This window comes from Ricinus communis, chromosome 3 (assembly GCF_019578655.1).
Source record: "Ricinus communis isolate WT05 ecotype wild-type chromosome 3, ASM1957865v1, whole genome shotgun sequence".
In the NCBI taxonomy this organism is placed as follows: domain Eukaryota; kingdom Viridiplantae; phylum Streptophyta; class Magnoliopsida; order Malpighiales; family Euphorbiaceae; genus Ricinus; species Ricinus communis.
This window is the reverse complement of record NC_063258.1, coordinates 7,622,403-7,640,848: the sequence shown is the minus strand read 5'-3', so window position 1 is coordinate 7,640,848 and position 18,446 is coordinate 7,622,403. Positions and strand designations below refer to the sequence as shown.

General features: G+C 32.0%; 1 pseudogene; it reads right to left on the bottom strand.

Moving 5' to 3' along the window:
* Nucleotides 1–17,140: 17,140 nt before the first annotated feature.
* LOC125369520 lies at nt 17,141–18,093 on the bottom strand (annotated as a pseudogene).
* Between the last annotated feature and the right edge of the window lie 353 nt (nt 18,094–18,446).

Genomic DNA, 18,446 nt, shown 5'->3' with positions numbered 1-18,446 from the left:
AGGTAGTGAACCTCTAGATGCGGCCTAGCACTAGTGAGTATCAAGGTCGTATCACGGAGATCGGGTGAACCTAGAGTTACACGCTTGCTATGTTATCTAGTCCGAAATAGGGTGTGAAAGTTCTAACATACCAGTAATGGTTATGAGTGCAATTAAGTAAATGAAGGACAACAATGGACAATTAAAAGACAATTGTAAAGAGAGAAATAAATCCAAAAGGGAGCCTAAGTGATGGAATTCTAAAGATGAATTTTATGGATTGCCGATCTTGTTTACCCGTGCCTAAATCCCGAATTGAATCCCGGTTCCTCTCTCGAGCTTATCGAATTCCTAAACTGCACTAACCTAATGGAATCTCTTCCTATCGGATTACTACAAATTAGCATTAAGTATGATTTAAGACTATTAAGAGTTGTTAGTTCTTAATCCGTGAGTAAATCAACCTCATCTCTAAGTGTTAACTACCAGTCCTTACTATTCAAAATCCAGTTGTAACAAGCATTTCTCAATGTCAAGAAATAACCTAATAAACAATTAATCCAACGTCTCAAATTAACTACATCAAACTTTTATTACTGAATAGCAAGAAGATTGCAAGAATGACAATTATAAAAAACTAACAATTAAGCATAATCCATCAACAAAGGTGAACCCTAATGAATTCAAAAGATCTAGCTGCTCATGCTCATAGTCAAAGCAATTAAAGAACAAAATAAGGAAAAATAAATTAAAGGTATGTACACCCTTCTCTTTCAAGCTGAATGACAAACCCTAAATTTGCAAATTCAAAATCTCAAACCCTAGTTGCCTCTTGAATGCTCCCAAAGTTTGTCTTGATCTTCAATTCGATGTTGGAATAAGTGGAATCCCCCCTTCAATTGATGAAAATTGATCTCTCCAGGTCTACAATTGAGGTATAGGAAATATTTGATTAAGTGTGTGTCTTGGAATTGAGTCCAAAAATCATCCTCTTCAATTAGAATTCAAAATCGCCTATATAGTTGATTCGACGCGAGTCCAGTTTGATGATTCAACATGGCCGAGTCCAGTGTCTTTGAATCATGGAGTCTGTTGTGCTGAGCCACCACAGGCCGTGCCCAAGCCGGTGCTGACTCCTTCCAGACCGTGCCCAAGGCGGTGCTGATCCACCACAGGCCGTGCTGGAGGCCGTGGTGGCTACGAAAGTCGTGCTGAAATGGCACAATTGGGGATAGCCTCTTGATAATTCAGCACGGCCGGAGTCCAGGCCGTGCTTAACCCTCGGGGTGCTTGTTCTTGCCCAATTTGATGGATTTTGCTCCGTAATCACACGTATTTCCCTCAATTATTGATGGTGTCCTTCGAAAATGACCTGAAACGAAAAGGGAAACAAAAGACAGGTGATTCTAGCATAAAACGGGATAATCATGCATAAAAATGTGAACAATCGGGCATGAAAACATGTGTAGTATGATGCTTATCAGGGGGCCAAAGCAGACAATATCTAATGTGATCTACTTCTAGGTCATTATAAATAGTATCAAAGTAGGATCCTTCTAGTAGATGTGTTGTTCGAGGACGAACCAGGCCGAAGCTGGTGGGCATGTGACAGCCTGACCTGGAAAAGCGGTCCAGCAAGGCGGGAAGTGGACATCGGGGCAAAGATAGGATGGCTGGACAAGTAGCGGCTTTTGGCAAGCTTCTAGGATGGCAGCACTCTAAGGTATGAGGATACATGAATGAATTGAATTGCATATCGAAATGGGGCGGGAATAGTTGATAAGATATATATAAAGAGTTGGAACTAGTCACATGATGCGCCTTTTGGTTGTTTGGCTATGGAGTTGTAGAAACTCCAAAGTTAAACATGCTTGGTTCAGAGAAATTCCAGGTGGCAAGTTCTCAAACCCGCCAAAGGGACAAAACCGTAAGGCCAATAGGGGGCCAAAGCGGACAATATCTCATGTGATATAGTTCCAGATCGTTACAGCGTTGCTCTCTGGGCGCCAACTTTCCAATGGCACTAGGCAGCTGGGATGTTAGACTTTTCCGACCATCTTCCGTGAGTTATGGCTGATTGGAGTTCATGGATGAACTCCCCTTGTCACAAGCTTTCCAATGGCACTAATATTGCAACGATTGGACTCCATTGGGAAATCGACAGTTGAAAGTGTTTGTGATGTATCTGAATGATCAGAGATTGGATCAGAGAATCAGATGCTATAATCATTGTCTGCGCGTTTTCTCGAGATCGTAGGTGCACTTGGATCGTCGATCGGACTTTGGCGGCTGAAGGCGAGTCAACTGATTCATCAAGTGTCTCGATAATCCATCATTTTAACCCGCTCTACCCGAGGTTTAGGAGCAGAGTAAGGGGGTCATCAGAACTGTGAGTTAAAGTCGTATATTTGGTATACTTGTGTCATGCCAAAATTGTATATAGCAATTTTGATTAATTGATTTATAGATTTAAATTATTTATTTATTTATTATTCATCTAAATAACCGTTTTATGAAATTAATTATCTATTTACTATTTATATATCATTTTCCACATCATTCATATTATGATTGCATATTGACTCGGGATGAGATGGTGGTAGAACATGCTACCTGATGGATTGCATCAGGACTGCGTGCACACCGGTATAGATCTGAGAAAGGTAGTAAAAGAATATTTTTGAGATTTGCCCTGTTCGAGTTCAACTCTCTGGCTGTGAAGTTTGGATTGCCAAATTAAAGGTCCTTGGTCGAGCGTTGCTCTCTGGGCGTTGGCTTTATTGGGAATCAAGTGACCAGACTGGATTCAAAGACCATGGTCGAGCTTCGCTCTCTAGGCGCCAGTCCTATTAGAGTGAGAAAGCCGAAAGACTGTTAGTGTTAGGGTTAGGATTCTGTTGAGATACTCATCTCATAACGTCTAAATTGTATTTTACTAAATCATGGCATGATACGTATTTTAATATGATATATATTTTATTCTTGATTAAATAAATATTTTATTGAGATGGTTGTATGTAGGTTTTTTGGATTATATGATTTTAACTCACTCTCGAGACTGACAGTCTCAAATTTAATTATTTTTTCGGTGTTTGTTAGTTTTCCCACAGTTGTTCTCCCCTGGCAGCCTGACTTCCTTCATCTTCGAGTTTAATGTAACTAATTTTGTTTATATGTTTGATTTTTTTAGAATTCTAGATTCTCCACAGTAATAGTTTCAAAAGTTATTATTTTATTTTGGCATGTTAAACTAGGTATTGCCTAATTTGTGCTGACATACTGAATTAAATATGTAGTATCTGGATGATTGAAAGTTGGTTATGCAAAAATTTTATAACGGATAGAATTTGAATTATACTTTGATTAAGTTAATGAATTTTCAGGCTTGCTATGGGTTTTAGTGGCCTTACGCCTACCTATTCCCTAGCGCTGGTCACGGGCCCACAGATTAGGTCATGACAATATTCATTGTTTTGTCAATAGATATTCATCATTAATGAAAATTATACTACTAATTCATTCAAATGAACATATATAATATAGACATAACATAAATCATCTTTATACATATGGTAAAAAAAATATCAAGCTAAAATTGTACTACAGATATTTGTATTTATATTTAACAGAAAAAAATTTACTTATTATGTCTCACATGGACACATAAGCTACTCTAGAAAGAAGAGTCACTAGAAGGAGCTGCAGAAGCATAAGTAGATGGCCCTACTGATTGTCTTTTCGTCAAAAGAGGTACATGTAGTGATGGCGAAGGTGAAAGTGAAGGCAAAGGCAATGGGGACAGCGATGGATATGGAGATGGTGCTGGAGGTGGTGCCACCGAATGTAAAGTCAAAGGAGTTTGTGGCCGTGGAGCACGACCTGATGTCGATCTACACCTACAAATGTCTCATTTTCTACTCGACGTGTCTACAAAAAAACATGACAAATAATAAAAGCATAAAAAATAAATAGAAAATGTTAAATGTGGCACATCGGTAAATAATAAATATCAAAATACCCATTTACAGAGTACAATACTGAAAACAAATACAATTACATTAATTACTATCACTAGTATCCACATTTTCTTCACTTTCATCTTCATCTAGAACTTCAGATTTTGACTCAAGTACCATATCATCTAAATCTCAGCTTCGTCATCATCTAAATCAACAAATTCTCCATGTAAAATGTGTATTGGAATAGATTGCTCTTAAATAGATAGTTAGAGATTAGCAGGTTCGTCTTGTTAGAATATCGTGATAGTGACAACTTGCTCCTCAACAGCTTTAGGTACATCCACAATGGGCCTCGCTTTAACTTTGGAAACTGCCCACCAATCACACTTATCTTTTCTCAAACTAGAATAAGGTACATAATATACCTGTGCAGCTTGCATTGCAAATGGATGATTCATACTTGTTGAGCTTGCGCCTATGGTTCACATCCACTAGGTTTATTAACCCTCATCTCAACATTTTTGGTTGGTTCAAACCATTCACACTTGAATAGAACAGTGGCTTAATTAGTAGTCTTGTGTTTTCCAATCGTAGAACCTCTGTTAAGCGTCCACAGTAGTCACTCTCAATCTTGTTATAATTAGTGCCCTGTATACAAACTTCACTTTTTGTTATGGACATCATTAAACCATGTAATTCGGTGTGAAATTTATAGCCATTAATTAAATAAATAGGAAATGATTCTATGGTATATAAAGGGCCTTTAACAAGATCCTTGATGAACTCATTATCAATGTTATGATGCGCCTAATAATGAAAGCAACGTAAAGGCATTAGAAATTTAATACTTCATTTGCACAATTAATTATTTTCATAAATAATAATTCACCTACATAATTCTCAAACCATCCCACAAATTTATTGTCAAGCTTAACATCAAGCTCGGCATCAATAATGTAAGGTGATGCCTTTTTCAACTCATCAATATACAACTTACACATCAAGTTCGACATTAGTAATTGTAACACACAGTTGTATCAGAACACAATAAGTTTTTTTTGAAAGACTTGCATCACATGTGGATCAACCTGCTCACAATTTAATAAAATATATTTTCCTGCAGCTTTCTATTCAATGTTAGACAACCTCCTTAATTTTTATCATCCATACGGTCGACCGGGATGTCCGAATATTGAAAGTTCTCTTTAACCTCTTCAACATCCCCACCATCATCATTTCTAGGCACTTTTTATAGTCTCATATACACATGGGGCTAAAAATAATATGAATAGAAGTTTGATGCTTCTTCTACTAAGTATGCATTACATATTGAAGCTTCCACCTTCACCTTATCAATGACATTCTTTTTCAAGTGTCCAAAAAATCTAGATAAGAATGACTAAATAATATTATATAAGTATTTTTTTATGATAATAAATAATATTATCAAAAATTTACTTCTTTTACCTTTCAAATGGATACATCCATCGATATTGGACCGGACCAGCAATTTTTGTTTCACAAGGCAACTGTATTGAAAGATGCTCCATAAAGTCAAAAAAACCAAGAAGGAATATACGCTCCAATTTGTAAATAATTATTAGAATCTCTTTCAAGCCTCTTCATGTTTACCACTTTAATTGCGGTTGAAGCTAAGTCCTTCAAAAAAAAGAAAGTCGAAACTCTGTCATAGCTTGCCACACATTTACAGACATGAGTTCATGAAATGCTATGGAAATTAACTTCTATATAAACACATGACAACTATGGCTCTTCATCCCAAACATCTTTAATTTTCTCATGTCTACACCATGCCCCATATTTTAAATATAACCATTAGGAAATCTAAGATTTTTCACCCATTCAAACAGTGCTTGTTTCCCAGGTCTATCTAATGTGTAGCATGCTTTCAGATATTTCCTTATAGCTTCATTCTTCTCCAACTCAGGCCTTCGACACAACTTCTTCATGTCTTCTCTTGCCTTCTCATTATCTTTAATTTTTCCCTCAATATTCACAACAGTGTTAAAAATATTTTCAAACACATTCTTCTCAATTTGCATCGCATCTAGGTTATGTCTAATGAGATTAGAATTCCAGTATGGCAAATCTCAAAAGATACTTCTTTCCTTCCAACCATACTCCTTGCAAATGGGACCGTTAATCTCTTTAGCATCAAGTTTAGTGACTCTCCTAAGTCCTAAATCATCTAGCTCTTGCAAGATTTTATCACTTTTGCTTATAGATGATGTCGGTGATATCTCCTTTTTATTTTTAGGAACCAATTTTTATTCCATCTGAAAGGAAGATCAAGGGAGGACAAACTTACAATGAATGTCAAACCAAGATGTCTTTCAACCGTTGCTCAAATTGAATGCTTGTAAATGTCCTATACAATAAGGACAAGCAAGTTTCCCAGCCATACTATAGCACGACAAAATTGAGTATGCAGGAAAATTAATGATGGTCCATAAAAGAGCTACTCTCATTTAAAAATTATGCTTTCTAGACACATCATATGTTTGGACACCCACATCCTAAAGATACTTCAATTCATCAACTAAATCTTAAAGAAAAATATTTAAAATGTGTATATTTATGAATTTTAGAAAACAACACCATAATAGTGCTAATAATTTAGTATGAGAAAATGACCTTATAAAAGTGGTATATTTATCAATATAAGAAAATAACCCCGTAATAGAATGTGTACATTTTTTAATCTGAGAAAATAACCCCATAAAATTAGTTTAATTACGACTCTAAGAAAACAACCTTATAGAACAGATAAATTTTTTAATATGAGAAAACAGCCTCTTAGAATGGGTAAATTCTTTAATATGTGAAAACAACCCCGTAATACGTGGATATTTATGAATCTGAGGAAATAACTCTGTAATTGTGATATATTTGTGAGTATGAGAAAACAACCACTTAAATGGGTTAATTTTATAATATGAGAAAACAACCCCATGAAAGGGGTATATTTGTCGATATAAGAAAATAACTCCGTAAAACGCGTATATTTATGAATTTGACAAAACAAGCCCATAATAATGCTAATAATTTAATATGAGAAAACAACCCCGAAAAAGTGATATATTTATCAATATAAGAAAATAACCCCGTAAAACGTGTATATTTATGAATCTGAGAAAATAATCCTGTAAAAGTAGTGTAATTGCGAGTCTGAGATAACAGCCTCATAGAATGAGTAAATTTTTTAATATGTGAAAACAACCTCGTAGTACGGGGATATTTATCAATTGGAGAAAATAATCCCATAATTTTGTTATATTTGTGAGTATGAGAAAACAACCCCTTAATTGGGTTAATTTTATACTATGAGAAAATAACCCCGTAAAAGAGGTATATTTGTCAATATAAGAAAATAACCCTATAAAACGTGTATATTTATGAATTTGAGAAAGCAAGTCCATAATAGCGCTAATAATTTAATATGAGAAAAGTCCCCGTAAAAATGGTATATTTATCAATACAAGAAAATAATCTCATAAAACGAGTATATTTATGAATATGAGAAAACAATTTCGTAAAAGTAGTGTATTTGCGAGTCTAAAAAAATAGCCTTATAGAACGGGTAAATTTTTTAATGTGAGAAAACACCATCATAGAAAGGGTAAATTTTTTAATATGAAAAAACAACCCCGTAAGACGGGGATATTTATCAATCGAAAAAAAGAACCCTGTAATGTTGGTATATTTGTAAGTATGAGGAAACAACCCCTTATATGGGTTAATTTTATAATATGAGAAAACAATCCCGTAAAAAGGGTATATTTGTAAATATAACAAAACAATCCGGTAAAATGTGTATATTTATGAATTTGAGAAAACAATCCATAATAGTGCTAATAATTTAATATAAGAAAACAACCTCGTAAAAATGGTATTTTTATCAATATAAGGAAATAACTGCATAAAACGTGTATATTTATGAATATCAGAAAACAATCCCGTAAAAAGTAGTATAATTGCAAGTCTAAGAAAACAGCCTCGTAGAACGGGTAAATTTTTTAATATGTGAAAACAACCCCGTAATACGGGGATATTTATGAATCTGAGGAAATAACCCCGTAATTGTGGTATATTTGTGAGTATGAGAAAACAACCCCTTAAATGGGTTAATTTTATAATATGAGAAAACAACTCCGTAAAAGAGGTATATTTTTTGATATAAGAAAATAACCGAGTAAAATGTGTATATTTATGAATTTGAGAAAACAACCCCATAATAGTGCTAATAATTTAATATGAAAAAACGACCCCATAAAAATCATATATTTGTCAATATAAGAAAATAACCTCGTAAAACATGTATATTTATGAATATGAGAAAATAGCCCCGTAAAAGTAGTGTAATTACGAGTATGAGAAAACAGCCTCGTAAAAGGGGTTATTTTCTCAGATTCATTAGTATACACGTTTAACGGGGTTATTTTCATATATTGACAGATATACGACTTTTACGGGGTCGTTTGCTTATATTAAATTATTAGCACTATTCTAGGGTTATTTTCTCAAATTAATAAATATACACGTTTTACGGGATCACTTTTACGGGGTCATTTTCTCATCTAAAATTATTAGCACTATTATGGGGTTGTTTTATCAAATTCATAAATAAACACGTTTGACGGGGTTATTTTCTTATATCGACAAATATACCCCTTTTACAGGGTTGTTTTCTCATATTTTAAAATCAACACATTTTAAAGGGTTGTTTTCTCATACTCACAAATATACCATAATTACGGGCTTATTTTCTCCAATTGATAAACATCCCCTTATTACGATGTTGTCTTCTCATAAGAAAAAATTTACCCTTCTACGAGGCTGTTTTCTCAGATTCGCAATTACACTATTTTTACGGGATTATTTTCTGATATTCATAAATTTATACATTTTAAGTGGTTATTTTCTTATATTGATAAATAAGCCACTTTTACGGGGTCATTTTCTCATCTAAACTTATTAGCACTATTATAGGGTTGTTTTATCAAATTCATAAATATACAAGTTTGACGAGGTTATTTTCTTATATCGACAGATATACCCCTTTTACGGGGTTGTTTTCTCATATTTTAAAATTAACACATTTTAAAGGGTTGTTTTCTCATACTCACAAATATACCATAATTACGGGGTTATTTTCTTTGATTGATAAATATTCCCATATTACAGACTCGATTTTAATATTTATAAATATACCCCTCTAATGCGGTTGTTTTCTCATATTAAAAAATTTACCCCTTCTACGAGGTTGTTTTCTAAGACTCGCAATTACATTACTTTTATGAGGTTATTCTCTCATATTCATAAATATACACGTTTTACGGAGTTATTTTCTTATATTGATAAAGATACCACTTTTACGGGGTCGTTTTCTCACATTAAATTATTACCATTATTATGGGGTTATTTTCTCAAATTTATAGATATACACGTCTTACGGGGTTATTTTCTTATATCGACAAATATACCCCTTTTACGGGATTATTTTCTCATATTATAAAATTAACACATTTAAGGAGTTGTTTTCTCATACTCACAAATATACCAAAATTACGGGGTTATTTTTCCCGATTGATAAATATCTCCTAATTACGGGGTTATTTTCTCATATGAAAAAATTTAACTCTTCTACGAGACTGTTTTCTCAGACTCGCAATTACACTACTTTTACTGGGTTGTTTTCTCATATTCATAAATATATACGTTTTACGGGGTTATTTTCTTATATTGATAAATAAGCCACTTTTACGAGGTCATTTTCTCATATTAAATTATTAGCACTATAATGGGATTGTTTTGTCAAATTCATAAATATATACATTTGAAGGGATTATTCTCTTATATTGACAAATATACCCCTTTTTCGGGGTTGTTTTCTCATATTCTAAAATTAACACATTTTAAAGGGTTGTTTCTCATACTCACAAATACACCACAATTACGGGGTTATTTTCTCCGATTGATAAATATCCTCGTATTAGGGATCGTTTTCTAATATTTACAAATATAACCCTTTTACGCAGTTATTTTCTCATATTAAAAAATTTACCCCTTCTATGAGCCTTTTTTCTTAGACTCGCAATTATACTACTTTTACGAGGTTATTCTCTCATATTCATAAATATACACGTTTTACGGAGTTATTTACTTATTTTGACAAATATGCCACTTTTACGGGGTTGTTTTCTTATACTCCTAAATATACCAAAATTACAGAATTATTTTCTTCGTTTGATAAATATCCCTGTATTACGGGTTTATTTTCTCAAACTCGCAATTACACTATTTTTACGGGATTGTTTTCTCAGATTCATAAATATACACGTTTTACGGAGTCATTTTCTCATGCTAAATTATTAGCATTATTATAGTGTTGTCTTTTCAAATTCATAAATATACACGTTTTACGAGTTTATTTTCTTATATGGACAAATGTACCATTTCTACGTTGTTATTTTCTCATATTATAAAATTAACGCATTTAAGGAGTTGTTTTCTCATACACAAAATATACCAAAATTACAAGGTTATTTTCTCCGATTGATAAATATGCTTGTAATATGGGGTTCTTTTCACATATTAAAAAATTTACCACTTCTATGAGGTTGTTTTCTCATATTAAAAAATTTACCTGTTCTACAAGACTGTTTTCTTAAACTCGCAATTATACTACTTTTACGGGATTTTTTTCTCAAATTCATAAATATACACATTTTAAGTAGTTATTTTCTTATATTGATAAGAATGCCACCTTCACGGGGTCGTTTCGTCATATTAAATTATTAGCACTATTATATGGGTTGGTTTCTCAAATTTATAAATGTACACATTTTACGTGGTTATTTTCTTATATTAATAAATACAACCCCTTTACGGGGTTGTTTTCTCATATTATAAAATTAATCCATTTAAGGGGTTGTTTTCTCATTCTAAAAAATATACCAAAATTACAGTGTTATTTTCTCCAATTGATAAATATCCTCGTATTATAGGGTTTTCCTCTCATATTAAAAAATTTACCCCTTCTAAGATGCTGTTTTCTCAGACTTGCAATTACACTACTTTTACGATGTTGTTTTCTCATATTCATAAGTTTACATGTTTTACGGGATTATTTTCTTATATTTGTAAATAAACAACTTTTACGGGGTCGTTTTGTCATATTAAATTATTCGCACTATTTACGGGGTCGTTTACGAAGTTATTCTCTTATATCGATAAATATACCCCTTTTATGGTGTTATTTTCTCATACCCACAAATATACCACAATTACGGGGTTATTTTCTCTAATGATAAATATCCTCGTATTACGGGCTCATTTTTTAGTATTTATAAATATACTTCTCTTACGCAGTTGTTTTCTCATATTGAAAAATTTACCCCTTCTACGAGGCTATTTTCTTGGACTTGCAATTACACTACTTTTACGAGATTTTTGTTTTCATGAGGAAATAACCCTGTAATTATGGTATATTTATGAGTATGAGAAAACAACACCTTAAAGGGGTTAATTTTATAATATGAGAAAACAACACCATAAAAGGGGTATATTTGTCGATATAAGAAAATAACATTGTAAAATGTGTATATTTATGAATTTGAGCAAACAAGTCCATAATAGTGGTATTTTTATCAATATAAGAAAATAACTCCATAAAACATGTATTTTTATGAATCTTAGAAAATAATCCCGTAAAAGTAGTGTAATTGCAAGTCTAAGAAAACTGCCTCGTAGAACGGGTAAATTTTTTAATATGAGAAAACAGCCTCGTAGAAAAGATAAATTTCTTAATATGTGAAAACAACCCCGTAATACAGGGATATTTATCAATCAGAGAAAATAACCCTGTAATTTTTTATATTTGTGAGTATGAGAAAATAACCCCATAAAAGTGGTATATTTGTCAATATAAAAAAATAACCCAGTAAAATGTGTATATTTATAAATTTGAGACCATAATAGTGCTAATATTTTAGTATGAGAAAATGACTCTGTAAAACGTGTATATATATGAATCTGAGAAAACAACCCCGTAAAAGTAGTGTAATTGCGAGTCTAAGAAAACAACCTCGTAGAACAAGTAAATTTTTTAATATGAGAAAACAGCCTCGTAGAAAGGATAAATTTTTTAATATGTGAAAACAACCCCGTAATACGAGAATATTTATGAATTTGAGGAAATAATCCCGTAATTGAGACATATTTATGAGTATGAGAGAACAAACCCTTAAATAGGTTATTTTTATAATTTGAGAAAACAACCCCATAAAAAGGGTATATTTGTCAATATAATAAAATAACTCTGTAAAACGTATATATTTATGAATTTGAGAAAACAACCCCATAATAGTGCTAATAATTTAATATGAGAAAACGACCTCGTAAAAGTGGTATATTTATCAATATAAGAAAATTACTCTGTAAAGCGTGTATATTTATGAATTTGAGAAAACAATCTCAAAAAAGTAGTGTAATTTCTGGTCTAAGAAAATAGACTCGTAGAACGGGTAAATTTTTTAATATAAGAAAACAGCCTCGTATAAGGGGTAAATTATTTAATATGTGAAAACGACTACGTAATACGGGATACTTATTAATCGTAGAAAATAATCCTGTAATTTTGGCATATTTGGGAGTATGAGAAGACATTCTCGTAAAAATAGTATATTTGTCAATATAAGCGTAAAATTTATATATTTATGATTATGAGAGAACAACCTCATAAAGCAGTATAATTGCAAGTCTAAGAAAACAATCTCGTAGAAGGGGTAAATTTATTCATATGAGAAAACAACCGTATAAGAGGGGTATATTTATAAATATTAGAAAATGAGCACGCAATACGAGGATATTTATCAATCGGAGAAAATAACCCCGTTACTGTGGTATATTTGTGATTATGAGAAAACAACCCCTTAAATGGCTTAATTTTTGAATATTAGAAAACAATCTCGTAAAAAGGGTACATTTGTCGATATAAGAAAATAACCTTGTAAAACGTGTATATTTATGAATTTGAGAAAATAAGCCCCATAACAGTGCTAATAATTTAATATGAGAAAACAACTCCGTAAAAGTGGTATATTTATAAATATAAGAAAATAACCCCGTAAAGCGTGTATTTTTATGTATGTGAGAAAATAACCCCGTAAAAATAGTGGAATTACGAGTATAAGAAAACAACCTCGTAGAATGGGTAAACATTTTAATATGAGAAAACAACCCCGTAATACGGGGATATTTATCAACTAGAGAAAATAATTCCGTATGGTATATTTGGGAGTATGAGAAAACAACCCCGCAAAAAGGGTATATTTGTCAATATAAGAAAATAATCCCGTAAAACGTGTATATTTATGAATATGAGAGAATAACCTCGTAAAAATAGTGTAATTGCGAGTCCAAGAAAACAGCCTCGTAGAAGGGGTAAATTTTTTAATATGAGAAAACAACCACATAAGAGAGGTATATTTATAAATATTAGAAAATGAGCCCGTAATACGAGGATATTTATCAATCGGAGGAAATAACCCCGTAATTGTGGTATATTTGTGAGTATGAGAAAACAACCTCTTAAGTGGGTTAATTTTATAATTTAAGAAAACAGCCCTGTAAAAGGGGTATATTAGTCGATATAATAAAATAATCTCGTAAAGCGTGTATATTAATGAATTTGAGAATACAACCCTATAATAGTGCTAATAATTTAATATGAGAAAATGACCCCGTAAAAGTGATATATTTATTAACATAAGAAAATAACCTCATAAAACGTGTATATTTATGAATATGAGAAAACAACCTCGTAATAGTAGTGTAATTGCGAGTCTGAGAAAACACCCTCGTAGAAGGGGTAAATTTTTTCATATGAAGAAATAATCCCGTAATACGGGAATATTTATAAATTTGAGAAAATAACTCTGTAATTGTGGTATATTTTTGAGTATGAGAGAAAAACCCCTTAAATGGGTTAATTTTATAATATGAGAAAACAACCCGTAAAAGTGGTATATTTATCGATATAATAAAATAACCCCGTAAAACCTGTATATTTATGAATTTGAGAAAATAAATGATAGTGCTAATAATTTAATATGAGAAAACGACTCCGTAAAAGTAGTATATTTATCAATATAAGAAAATAATCCCATAAAATTTGTATATTTATGATTCTAAAAAAATAACCCCGTAAAAAGTGTATATTAATGAATATGAGAAAATAACCCTGTAAAAGTAGTGTAATTGTGAGTGTGAGAAAACAGCCTCGTAAAAGGGGTAATTTTTTTAATATGAGAAAATAACCACGTAAAATAGGGATATTTATCAATCGGAGAAAATAACCATAATTTTGGTATATTTGGGAGTATGAGAAAACAACCCCTTAAATGGGCTAATTTTATAATATGAGAAAACAGTCCCGTAAAAGTGGTATATTTGTCAATATAAGAAAATAACCCCGTAAAACGTGTATATTTATGAATCTAAAAAAATAACCTCATAAAAGTAGTATAATTACGAGCTTAATAAAAAGGCCTCGTAGAAGGGGTAAATTTTTTAATATGAGAAAACAACCGAGTAAGAGGGGTATATTTATAAATATTAGAAAACAAGCCGGTAATACGGGGATATTTATCAATTAGAGAAAATAACCCCGTAATTGTGGTATATTTGTGAATATAAGAAAACAACCCCTTAAATGGATTAATTTTATAATTTGAGAAAATAGCCCCGTAAAAAAGGGGTATATTTATCGATATAAGAAAATAATCCCGTAAAGCGTGTATAATAATGAATTTGAGAAAACAACCCCATAATAGTGCTAATAATTTAATATGAGAAAAGAACTCCGTAAAAGTGATATATTTATCAATTTAAGAAAATAACCTCGTTAAACGTGTATATTTATAAATATGAGAAAACAACCCCGTGAAAGTAGTGTAATTGCGAGTATGAGAAAACAGTCTCGTAGAAGCGGTAAATTATTTAATATGAGAAAACAACCCCATAATACGGGAATATTTATCAATCGGATAACCCTGTGTTTTTTGTATATTTGTGAATATGAGAAAACAACCCCTTAAATGGGTCAATTTTACAATATGAGAAAACAACCCCGTAGAAGTGTATATTTATGAATTTGAGAAAATAACCCTATAATAGTTCTAATAATTTAATATGAGAAACTGACCCTCATATTCATAAATATACACGTTTTACGGGGTTATTTTCTCATACTCCTAAATATACCAAAATTACATTATTATTTTCTCTGATTGACAAATATCCCTGTATTACAGGGTTGTTTTCTCATATTAAAAAACTTACCCCTTCTACGAGGCTATTTTTTTAGACTCGCAATTACACTACTTTTACGGGGTTATTTTCTTATATTGATAAATATATCATTTTTACGGGGTCAGTTTCTCATATTAAATTATTAGAACTATTATAGGGTTATTTTCTCAAATTCATAAATATACACTTTTACGGGGTTGTTTTCTCATATTGTAAAATTGACCCATTTAAGGGGTTGTTTTCTCATATTCACAAATATACAAAAAACACAGGGTTATCCGATTGATAAATATTCCCGTATTATGGGGTTGTTTTCTCATATTAAATAATTTACCGCTTCTACGAGGCTGTTTTCTCATACTCGCAATTACACTACTTTCACGGGGTTGTTTTCTCATATTTATAAATATACACGTTTAACGAGGTTATTTTCTTACATTGATAAATATATCACTTTTACGGAGTTCTTTTCTCATATTAAATTATTAGCGCTTAATATGATTATTAGTATCGAAAAATAAATGATTTCACTTAATTATTAATATTTGAAATAATATAAATATTATTATTAGTATGTTATAATAAGATAAACGTTATTATTTTTTTCCCTCACAAATTGCACGTTGTTTTACCTTAGATCTTTAATCTTTATTTCGATATGTTTATCAATATAAGAAAATAACCCCGTAAAAGTAGTGTAATTGCGAGTCTAAAAAAATAGCCTCGTAGAAGGGGTAAGTTTTTTAATATGAGAAAAGAACCCTGTAATACGGGGATATTTATCAATCAGAGAAAATAATAATGTAATTTTGGTATATTTAGGAGTATGAGAAAACAACCGAGTAAGAGGGGTATATTTATAAATATTAGAAAACAAGCCGGTAATACGGGGATATTTATCAATTAGAGAAAATAACCCCGTAATTGTGGTATATTTGTGAATATGAGAAAACAACCCCTTAAATGGATTAATTTTATATTTGTCGATATAAGAAAATAATCCCGTAAAGCGTGTATAATAATGAATTTGAGAATAGGAAGAGTGGGGAAGGTTTTTGGTTATGAGTAATGTAGAGAGAAAATGAAAAAAAGCCTAAGTATATAAGAAGTGAAAGAATAAGAAAAGATGGAAGATAGTGGAAAGTTATGGAAACTCGTTGGATATGAAGATATGTGAGATTGGGTTAGTCAAAAGGGTGTACATAGATGTAATAGGGGTGTAAAAGGTAGGGGTGTAAGAGATAGTGAAAAGGTGTGTTTAGATGTGAAAGGACATGTCTATTCTTGGAAAAGAAACAACTTTTAAGTTATAAAATTATATTTTGGCAAGGAATAAATCGAATAAAAAAATTAATGAACAATAAAAAGGAAAAATGTGTAACACATAAAACAAATAATTAAATTATGCTATGATAAGGATAAATATATGATAATGCAAGTAGAGGTAATATTAATGTGAGTGAACGAGTCGTCAATGTATGATGACTCGTCATTAAAGCCTTTTGTCACGAGTCGTCAACATGTGATGACTTGTCACCTAATCTTTCTATTACGAGTCATCAACTCATGACGACTCGACACCGTTAGGTTCTGTTATGAGTCGTTGACTCGTGACGACTCGCCACCTTACATTTTGACACCAATGCTAAGGCACTTAAACTAAATAGGCAAAGAAAGTAATCTAAAGCAAAAATAATATGGTAAATAAGGGTTAGAAAAGAGTGAAGTAATGACTCTAAGTAAACAAAATGAAGTAAAATGAAAAAAAAGCAAAGAATGTAAAAATGTATTAAAGTTAAGGAAAAGAAATGTGTTAATCTTACCATGCTAAATTTAAGGGTTTATAGCTTGGCCTTACCTCAATTTGATTATGGTGTAGATAAAGGGATAGAACATCCCATATCAATTACATCACCGATCAAGTAGGGTTTAAGACGATGTCCATTTACCTTAAAAATTTCCCCCTTTGCATTGGCAAGATCAACCGCATCGTGAGGATAAACTTTGATAACTTTAAATGGACCCGACCATCGTGACCTCAACTTTCCCAGAAATAACTTGAGTCTTGAATTAAAAAGGAGAACAAGCTCACCCTCATGAAATTCCTTCTTAAATAAATGCTTATCATGCCACAACTTAGTATGATCTTTATATAACTTAGCATTCTTATAAGATTCATTCTTAACTCATCCAATTCGTTAAGTTGAAGTAACCTCTTCCTACTGGCCTTCTTCACATCAAAATTCAAAGTCCTTATTGCCCAATATGCCTTATGATCTAATTCAACGGGGAGATGACATGACTTCCCATAAATCAATTGATAGGGAGTAAGGCCAATTGGGGTTTTAAAGGTTTTCCTATATGCCCATAAAGTGTCATCAAGCTTTAATGCCCATTCCTTTCGTGAAGAAGACACCGTTTTCTCTAAGATCCACTTCATCTCTCTATTATTGATCTCAACTTGCCCACTTATTTATGGGTGATAGGGAGTAGCAACCTTGTGTGGTACTCCATACTTCTTTAAGAGAGCCTTAATCATATGATTATAAAAGTGGGAACCTCCATCACTAATTAATGCCCTAGCAGTACCAAACCTAGGAAAAATAATTTTCTTAAGCATCTTCTTGACCACTTTAGCATCAATAGTAACGGTTGGCAATGCTTCCACCCATTTTGAAATATAATCCACCATGACCAGAATATACTTGTAACCTAAAGAGCTAGGGAATGTACCTATGAAATCTATACCCCAAACATCAAAGAGTTTGACTTCAAGGATTCCTTTTAAGGGCATCTCATGTTTCTTAGTAATGTTGCCCATTCTTTGACATCTATCACATGTAAGAATAAATATTCTAGCATCTTTAAATAAAGTTAGCCACCTAAAACCATATTGTAGTACCTTAGATGTCATTTTTATTGCATCGAAGTGTCCTTCAACATCCAAGGAATGACAATGTCTCAAAACATCTTGAGCTTCATCTTGAGGAATGTATCTCCGAATTAAACTATCGGCATATCTCTTGTAAAGCAAAGGCTCCTCCCAATAATAGAAATTAATATCATGCATAAATTTCTTCCTTTATCGATAATCTAACTCATAAGGAAGAACACCACTCATAAGATAGTTAGCAATATCCACATACCATGTAAGTTCCTCTGATACCATACTTA